This window comes from Carcharodon carcharias, chromosome 10 (genome assembly GCF_017639515.1).
Source record: "Carcharodon carcharias isolate sCarCar2 chromosome 10, sCarCar2.pri, whole genome shotgun sequence".
NCBI classification, from domain to species: Eukaryota; Metazoa; Chordata; class Chondrichthyes; order Lamniformes; family Lamnidae; genus Carcharodon; species Carcharodon carcharias.
Window position 1 is genome coordinate 121,714,272 of NC_054476.1, and position 10,486 is coordinate 121,724,757.

At 44.5% G+C, this 10,486-nt stretch overlaps 1 non-coding gene across 1 annotated transcript; it reads right to left on the bottom strand.

Moving 5' to 3' along the window:
* Positions 1-9,333: 9,333 nt before the first annotated feature.
* Positions 9,334-9,415, bottom strand: trnas-cga. Its single transcript has one exon. It is a non-coding gene; the product is annotated as a tRNA-Ser (tRNA).
* Positions 9,416-10,486: the final 1,071 nt, after the last annotated feature.

A 10,486-nucleotide genomic window follows, 5' to 3' on the forward strand; every position in this document is an offset into this window, starting at 1 on the left:
TTTTACATCACAGCACTTCAAAGGATTAAAACACTCCTTCTCAAAAATACATCTTGGGTGGGATTTTCTGGCCCCATCCACTGCTGGGTGAACTTTTGGCTGGCCCACTGCAACCCCCAGGGCATGTCCCTCCACAGCCAGGCTGGAAAATCCCCACCCTTGTTGCGGCCATCTGAGGGGTGAGAAAAGGGGTAAAGCTATTCCACCACCTCTCTCCATCAATAACACACACTTTAGGAAGGGTGTGAAAGCATTGGCGAGGGTGGAGGAAATATTTGCAAGAGCGGTTCCAGGGATGAGGGACTTCAGTAACACAGATAGATTGGTGAAGCTGGGCTTTCTCCTTAGGGAAGGTTGAGAGGAGATTTGATCAATGTGTTCAAAATCTTGAGAAGTCTAGACAGAATAGATGGGGAGAGACTTTTCCCATTGGCTGAATGATCAAGAACCAGAGGGCACCGATTTAAGGTGATTGGCAAAAGAACCAAAGGTGACATGAGGAAATATTTTATCCAGCAAGTGGTAAGGGTCTGGAACGCATTGCCTGAGACCAGAGTGGAGGCAGATTCAGGCTTTCAAAGAAGAATTGGATTGAAGAGAAAAAATTTGCAGGGTTACAGGGAAATGTATGATAAAAAGATTGATGCGACATGCAGTGAAGTTATCTGAGAGTCAGCAATGAGTCAAGCAATATTCTTGAGTCTGCTGAAGATTTCAGACAGAATGATTTTTTTTAGGGCCTACTCCAGTATCATGCGCTCAAACAGATAACACCCATTTTACACCATATTTACACTGATGACTATTTCAAATGGCCTGCAAATTAAACAAAAGTTCAATACTGTGAATGCTAGAAATCAGAAATTAAGGCAAAAACACTGGGAACATACTCAGCAGGCCAGGTAGCATCTGTGAACAGAGAAAGAGAATCAATAGCTAAATTTTACCAGCCCTTTGATGGCGGGAAAGCTGGCAAAATGGTGTGCCAAGGTGGTGTGCCTGATGTCTTCCCACCACCTTGTCACTTTGCCAGCAGTGGGAACCTTGACAGATTGGCTACATGCTAGGTGCTCAACTGACCCACTTAAGTGGCCAATTAAGTGTCACTTCCCACCCCTGAATGAGTTTTCCTACATTGTTGGGAGTGCAATGGCGGTGGGCTGCCTCCACTTGGGGAGACAATGGACAATGCAGTGGAACCCAACAGCCTCCCCGCAGGCTCGAGGGATACACTCCCTTTCTTTGGGTGCTCCATGGTCCATGGAGGGTGTCCTGTGCCACCCCCAGTGGCAACAGCGTTGCCTATGCACCAAGAATATCTCTCTGGACCGCTGGGGCATGCCTGCCTGGGGTCAGCATCACCCGAGCACAGTTACCCCTCTTCAAGGGTGCTTGGCCATCTCCATGCAGCTGCAGCCTCACCAATGGCAACTGCTAGCAGTTGCACTGCTGAGGATGCTGAGATGTCAACCCTTAGTAGGACAGCAGGCCAGTGGCAGCCACTTTATTGGCCTCCGCCAGCAACATGCCTCAGCAAGTCCTGTTGCCAGCTTAACATGGGTGGCCTCCCACTTTTGGCCCCAGCAGCGGGACTACAGCCGTCCCCATATAATTCTGCCTGATCTTTCAAGTCAACGATCGTTCATCGGAACTCAAATGCCTATGAGATGACCCAATATAAGTATCTCTCCAGGCCTCTAGCAGGCGCAAATCCTTTTTTTTTAACTTAAGTAGCGCTGATGCAAACCAAAGAAATTAACTGCCTTATTGCAAAAAAGAACGATTCAAAAATCGAAGCTTCTGACCTCCGAGGCATCTGAAACTGATTCTTGCAGCTTGGGGAGTCATTTATCAACAAGGTATGTCAGCAGGCCCGAAGCCATTTTTGTCCATATTCTAACCAACTTGTTCCTCAGTATGGCAGAGGACTCAGAGTGAATTCACTCTGTAGTTCAACAAGCACTGTCCCAACTTGCAGAACTAGTAGATCAATAGATGAAACAATTAAGGCATCAGAAAGGTAACAGCAACCAAAAGATAAAGGGCAACATAGGGCAATTATTTAAAGAGGAATGTAACTGCGTGGAAAATAACACAGGCAGGGGAGGATTTTCCCCTTGTCGGGCGGGCCCTGGAGTGGCCACGCAACGCTCTGCTGCCCGTGATCGGGCCCTGACCATGATTTCACGCTGGCTGGCCAACGAATGGGCCAGTATGAATCACGCACCAAAACGCTTGGCGCTGCCTGGGTCGGGGGGTGGTGGTGGTGAGCACGGAAGCCAGCGCTTGCATGGGGGTGCACTCACTGAAAGCGTCCTGAAGACACAGAAGTACCTCAGGGAGCTAAAGATTTTCCACTTTAAAAATAAAGCTTTAAAAAAAAGGAAAACATGTCCCAACATGTGACTCTGTCACATCAGCAGGGACATTTTGAAAATGAGTTCTGAAAACTTTTATTTTATTTTTAATTAACGTCGGAGAGCTCAACCTGCCCGTGGATCAAAAACCGGAAGGCCGCTTGGCCTATTCGCCCACCCGACAAACATAAGGTTGGATGGGGGCAGGGAAAAATACAATTTAATTAATCTATTAATGGGCTTCACAGCCCTCTTAGTTGTCAGTGGCTGCGCTGCCGACTCCTGCACGCGCCGACTGACCAAAATATCGCGGGAGTGCATGATCACGTCAGGATGCTCGCCCGACTTCATAGCGCGCTATTTCACGCTCGTGCATGTTGGGTGCACGCCCGCATGCTGAGGTCCAAATTCATCCCAAAGAATGGAGAAATAAGGAAAACATGTGACTCTGTCGCACGAGCAGGGACATGTTAAAAATGAGTTTTAAGGCCCGTGGATGAGGTTTCACAAAAAAATGCGAAGGCCACTTGGCCAACTCGCCCGCCAACCGAACGATGGGACAGGCAACGAAAAACTCAATTCAGTTAATTGATTAAGGGCCTCAATAGGTCTCTTAATTGTCGGTGGGTGCGCTGCCACCTCCCGAGTGTGCCTGCCGAGTGAAATATCGCGAGAGCGCACAATGACATCGGGACGCCCGCCCGACATCATCGCATACTATTCGACTCCCGTTTGGGGCGGGCATGCGCCTGCCCGACGAGAGAATAATTCTGCCTCATGAAACGCCAGCGGTGGATCAGAAAAGGTTCGGAGAGCTCAGCCTCATTTTAGAAAACAAGGCTGGGAAACAGATATAATGAAAATGTTCAAAGTATCAGTGAAATTGGTACTGGTTGGCCGAAAGATTCAGTGCTGTCAAAAAAATAGGAAGATGAAGAATTAGCTCATCCAACTAATCCTGACTGAATAATATTTGCTAGATCTGTGGCTCTAGGCAGACTGTTCTAATCCTTCTTGTGAGCTAATTGGGCCTGAAGGCTCAGGAACACATCTGCTGTCCGTAATTTGATGGTGGCAATTCAGAGGCTGCCTCCTAGGAGATCGTGCCAGCAGGTGAGTTGCCGGCAAGAAAGGGGTCAGCAACCCAAAAATGGTCCCAACCCAAGGGGCTGAATTTTCCCCCCATTGGGGGGGATGTTGAATGGCGGTCGCGCAGAGGCGCGCTTTGGATTGTTGCCCCTGATTGGTGGGCACGGCGCCATTATATGTGGGCAAGCCAATTAAGGCTCGCCCAGCATGAAATCCGCACAGAAACGCTATGCGCTTCCTGTGCGGGTGGGGGAGGAATCCTAAAATCAAGAGTGCGTTCTTTCGCACATGCACACAAAAGGGTGCATTCGTCTGTAAATGTCAAAAACCTAAAAATATAAAAATAAAATATCCCTAACATGTGCCCTCTTGTGACAATGTCACATGGGTTGGGACACGTCCATAATTTTCACAAAAACTTTATTAAAATTTTTAAAACGATACATGAAACCTCATCCCGCCCGTGGATGAGGTTTCATGCTTTCTCTAGTTTGCGCCAAGGCTCCTGGCCTGCCCGCAAATCTCAAGGTTGGACGGGCAGGATATTTAACTACTTAATAGCCTCTGTAAATGGCCTCAATTGGCCATTGACAGGTCGGCGGGCACGCAGCTGATTCCGCTGCCTCCCCCCGCCTTCCTGAAATTTAAATAGAGCGCTGTGACGTCGGGAGTTCCCCCTGATGTTACCATGCATCATCTTACACGTCAGCGAGCCGGCGCCCCCCCCCCCCCCCCCCAGCTCGCCGATGTGTAAAATGCTGCCCATGATTATTATTAAGGGGCATATGATAAGGGGCATAAAAGGGATGGACATGTCCCAACTCATGTGACAGTATCACATGAGGGGACATGTCAGGGAAATTTTATTCTTCTGCATTGACCATTTTTGAATTTGATGCCGATCTCCCTGAGGCAGCACTTAGCCTCAGGGAGATCAGTGCGCTCTTTTGTGCACGTGCACAAAAGAATGCACCCTTGGTTTAGGGAATTCCCTTCCCCCCACCCCCCCGCCCACACACGGAATGCATAGTGCTTCCTGGCAGACGTCACGCTGGGTGGGCCTTGATTGGCCCGCCCACATAAAATGGCGGCACACACCCGTTCCTGCACTTCCCTCCTGACGGGGGGAAAATTCTTCCCATAGATCCAAAGTCACCAGTGTTGCGTAGGATGAGTCTGACGTCTGTTGACACAGAATTCTCCAAGCTGTTGGACTGTGCCATACAACCTATCCCTCATGGAAAAGTTTATGCAGAAAAGCGCCTTTGACAACAAGTCCATCCAGCAGTGGTCTACACCGAACATCCTAGAGGCCCTGTGGGAAAAGGAAATGGTAGGTTCTGTCAGATGGTTCCCTGAGTAGACCGTCGAAGTGGTTTTTGTTGAGGTTCATCCCGAGCAGTTCTGTGACACAGGACTCTCTGCTCTATGGGCTGTTCCCAGGGGCGCACACCGAGATAAACATCAACTGCACTGGAGGATCATCAACTCAGTGAAAGATGCTCTTTGGTCTGCCTGAAACTTGCTGATCTTCTGGTGCAAAGAGTTGTCCTTGACCGAGTGTTGCAGACTGGCACATTCCAAGGTCCAGGACTATGTGCTGATGGACGCACTAAAGCTTGGGGCAGCAGTCACAGAGGTGCAATGGGGAAAGGTCGCTGTCTAAGGTCTTTCAGCCGAGAAGCAAAAAGTTTGTAGAGCCTTTTGGACTGTATACCTTACATTGAATGTACTTTGTGAATATCAAGAGTATTGAAATTGCACTGAAGCACCTCAGAGAGGAACATATTGTATGAAGAAAAGTTGAATTCTATTGCACTTCTTGTAATTTTTCAATTTGAAATGTTTTGCCCCCAGGCTGTATGCCTGGCATGGAATGTATATTGTAAATGTTAACAGAATCACAACTGCTTATAGGCAACTAAGAATGGAACATAATGTATGGAGACAAGTCGAATTTTATTGCACTTTATGTAATTTTCTAGTTGAAATGTTTTATAATGTACTTTTACAAATTTCATGAATAAAGTATATTTTTGGGGGAAAAATTCAGCTATATGAAAGTTGGTGGTATAAGTGCATTGTCATATACTGACAACATTAATAATTGTTGAAGCTGGTGAACAGCTTTTCAAGGCACTTGAAGAAACTTGGTAAAAAAGCAAGGAACAAAATGAAGGTGCTTATTATTTTCCTGGAACCTTGACATTTTAAGCATGCTTTTGAAGACTACTATAAATGAGCAAAAATGAACTCATGTTAATTCTAATGAGTTCTCTTTCAAATGACTTGATAGGAACCCTATTATGTGATTCCAGAGGATGCTAACGTTCATGGGTGAAAAGGTTTCCCATTCAAAGTGGTTTATTTTCATCGCATTGGAGTAGACTCAGGTGTCAAGGCAGACAAGGTTTGAGCAAACAAAAAAAAACTTTCATTTGAAATAAAGGGCAACTGTAGCCAACTATCTTTAGGCAGTCATTATAATTATTATTGGGACATAAATGTATGTTAAAATGAGGGCAGATTGTCTTTTTATCACATTAGTCGTCTTTGAAAATATGATTATGATTTCAAAGAATTCGGTTTTTGCAAACTGACCGGAATGAACGCCTAATTAAATACTTGTACAAAGAGCTGCAATGCCAAACAATAGTAGTTTCAATAATGAATGACATCCCATGCTCTCTAAGGGAACCTACAACAAACACATTGACCTCCAACTGGGAATCATTCAAGCTGCACTTGATTAACTTAATCAAATGCCCTAGTCATGTGAAGATTAACCCATCACAGCAGTACTCCGTAATATACTCACATTTTAACATTTATTCATCAGCTTAACAAACTACAATGTCACCTGAAATTCCTATTCTCAGTTTTAGGAAATTGACATGCGTTTGCCAAAAGATTATAAATCAAGGGAGTGTTCCAGGTTTTCCCAAGAGAAGCTTGATCTGTATTCATTGTATTGAATATTTAAAATATTCAATGAAAATGGGAATAAACACAATCTATAAGAACATTAAATAATGGACTTTTAGCTATGCAGCTTAGACTTCGATGCTATTTTAACCAAAGGAAAATGTGACTTTTCTGCCAGGTGAATTTAACAGAAAGAGAAGCTGGGGGTAGAAAAGACCAAAAAAGTAAGTTTTTCCTTTATCAGATGTTCTTAGTGGGATTAGGGGGACAAGTTATCCTTCTAGGCCCCATAAGGAAATCCTGGCCATCTACCTCCTCCTCACCAGTCACTTGCATAAGAATTCTCTGTAATCTCAAATATGGATAAAGCTTTCTGGTACTACTTTTTGAAAATTACAGAGTTTGGCAAATCTTGTAACGGACTACTCAATGGGCAGAATTTTGCCCTCGGATGGCGGGCGGGCAGCCGAACTCCGCCACCAAAATGGGGCCAGCCACCATTTTGAATGGGCAGGCCAATTAAGGCCCACCCAGCCGCCTTCCCGACAGGAAGTGCTATGCGCTTCCTGTGCGGAGGGTGGAGGGATTCCCCATCTGTCAAAGTGCGCTCTTTTGTGCATGCATGCGAAAGAGCGCACTGCTCCCTGAGACTAAGTGCTGTCTCAGGGAGTTTACTGACAGGTAGGAAAAGTCAAAATATAAAGAAATATTAAAATGATTAACATGTTCTCCTCATGTGACAATGTCACACGAGATGGGAAATGTTAATAAGAAACATAAAGTTTATTAAATTTTTAAAAAATGGACATAAAACTTCATCCCGCCAGTGGATGAAGTTTCATGAATAATCTGGAGCCCGCTGGGGCTCCTGGCCTGCCCGCCAGCCTTAAGCTTAGACGGGCAGGGCCGTTAACAGGGTTAATTAACCTGTCAATGGCCTTAATTGGCCATTGACAGGTCAGTGGGTGGACAGCTGATTTTGCTGTCTGCCCGCCTTCCTGAAGGTTTAAATGGACCGGGATGACGTCCAAATCGCCGAGGCGAAAATCCTGGCCAATGTCTGTGTTATTACGGAGTACCTTGCACCTTTAAGAGAATGCAAGCAGACTAACCATGTGACAGCACTGACCAATCACTGTACAGTGCGGGCTACTGGTTAACTGGAAGCCGAGAGCTGGAGGCAGCTGTGCGAACATGCAAGGATTTAGTGCTCTGCCCTATGTTGCAATAAACAATCACAGTTTGTTCTTATGATGGTCTCTTTCCATTATTGATAGTGAGCATCAACTGAGTGCACTCATAGACTCAAGACATAAAACTGGTGACGAGGATTAATATAGCAAAATTGTAAGACCCCTGAGTAAGAATCCACAAGGCAGGTGAGCAAAACATTAGAAAGAGAATCTGTACTTACCTTGTCATATTGGCGGCAGTCAGAGCAGAAAGCAGTGCTACAGTTTTAAATTTGGGAAAAAAACCCCTGTAGAATCGCAAGCGTGGGGATCCCACCAAAACTTGAAAAGGGCACGAAACAGAGCACAGAAAAATCGACAACTGCAGAGACGGAGTTAAAAAAAAGTTGACTGTTCTTAAAGCGGCAATACATTTAAAGAAGTACATGCAAGAAAATTGGCTATGGACAGAAAATTATAAGAGAGCCCAGAAAGAGGGCTACTCTGCGGAAGGCCAAACACTAATCGACTGACGGCAGTCAAGAAAGCCGCAATAAGGCAAACACCTGAATTCGTCATTAACTGGGAAGCCATTGGAAGCGCAGTCCCCTTGCAGTCGTTTACGATGCCGCAGTTTGGATGTGTCGATCCATTCGACCCCATTTCAGATGACTGGTCTCAGTATCTCAAATGCTTGATGTTCTTTTTTTCACTGCTAATAACATCGCATGGAGGAAAAGAAGAGGGCGATTCTTTTATCCACGTGGGAGCAAAATGTACAGGCTGATCCGCAGCCTCATGTCACTTCCAGCTCGAAGACTTTCGATGAACTAATAAAAATTGTACAAAACCACCTAAGACCAAAACCCTCAGTTACCCTATTCAGCACTTCAAGTTCAATTCAAGTAATAGGCTTCCAGAAGAGACAACAGCTGTCTATGTTGCCATTTTAAAGGCACTAACTGAACATTGCGAATTTGGAACATCCATTTGGGATATGTTGAGAGTCCGGCTGATATGCAGGATTGGAGATGATACTTTTCAAAGGTGTTTGTTAGCCGAAGTTAATCTGGACTTCAGTAAGGCATTAGAAATAGCCATAGCTACGGAGAGTGCTGTTAGAAATTCACAAGCTATGAGAGATGCATAAAATGGCACTGTCCATCTGGTAGGGTGGGACAGACCAGCAACAAAAGGCACAAAATATCGGACCCCACAGAAAGGTGGAAAATGCCCCCTATGTACAGATCAGTAAAAAACAGCAGTACCACAGTGAAAACCCACAAAATGAATGCAAGAAATGCATCCAGGCATCCAGTGGGTGACTGACAATTTAAACAAGACAAATGCTTTTTCTGCCACCGCTATGGTCACATAAGGCGACACTGCAGGGATAGGCTGAGACAGCATTTTAAAGGCAAAGCGGGAAATCGTGAAATGTGTCCCATGGAAGAACCAGAAGAAATAGAATCAGACATCCATTCATTATATAACCTGAAAGTGGATAAAACTGAGCCAATCCAAGCAATCATTATAGTCAATGGACAACCTGTTAAGATGGAAGTTGATACTGGAACGTCGATGTCCATCATTGGAGAGCATACATTCAGATACTTGAATAAAGGAACCCATCCTTTAATATTGGAAGCTTCAGACACTAAACTGAGAACATACACGGGTGAAGAAATCAGACTGAAAGGGTTATATCAAGTCTCGGTGACGTATGGAGATCAATCTGAAAGGTTGCCTTTGATAATTTATTCTGGTTGAAATCGGGAATAATGAGGAAACGTAGTCGGCAGGATTCGAACCTACGTGGGCAAATCCCAATGGATTTCGAATCCATTGCCTTAACCACTCGGCCACGACTACGGGTGTGGTTGTCCTTGATAGTGGTAGCTGGAAAGGGCCCCAGCTTCATAGGCTGCACCTGGCTTGAAAAGATTAACTTGAAATGTGTCAAAATTTTTCAAGTTACAACGAAAGGCTTACAGGAATTGTTGCAAATATATGCTTCCGTTTTTAATGATGAGTTAGGAATGATTCTAGGCAGGCCAGAATCCATGTAGACCCAAACACAACTCCCAGATTTATACGAGCCAGACCAGTCCCTTATGCTCTCTGGAACAAAGTTGAAACCGAACTGGACAGACTGGAAAAATTGGGCATTCTACAACCAGTGCAATTTTCTGAGTGGGTGGCACCCATTGTACCTGTGCTGAAGTCAGACCAAAGCATGCGCTTATGTGGTGACTATAAGCTAACTGTTAGTAAGGTGGCCAAACTTGATAGACACCCGATACCCAAGATTGAGGAATTGTATTCGAAGTTAGCAGGGGGTACTGCATATTTGAAATTAGACATGAGCCATGCCTACCAGCAGGTAGAGTTGGAAAAGGACTCTAGAGAATTTGTCACTGTTAATACACACCGAGGATTGTATCAATACACACATCTACCCTTCGAAGTCTCCTCGGCATGTGCTACTTTCAAAATAATAATGGAAAAATTGCTCTATTTTATCTATATAATAATGTAATCTAAATGTCCAGTTCAATTATGGATAATGTCTTACAATAATAGAGACTTAAATTTAATTTCTCTTTAAATTTAAGTAAAATGGCAGCAGACTGAAAATAACATTTTTAGATCCGAGTTCTTTAGTACCAACCTTAATACCTTATATATTGTATTATGGTTGCTTATACCAAGGCTGTGTAATACTCTGTAATAGGAAATAGGAACAGGAATAAGTCATTCAGCACCTAAAGCCTGTTATGCCATTCAGTTAAAGACCATGGCTGAATTGTGACTTGATTCCATTAATAAGCATTGCAGAGGTTAAAGCCTGTAAACTTTGTAACAAGTGGAAGTCCCTACTTTTGCTTGTTGATGTAACTCATTGAAAACTAGTCATCCCTGTGATGTGTGAAATGCACCCAT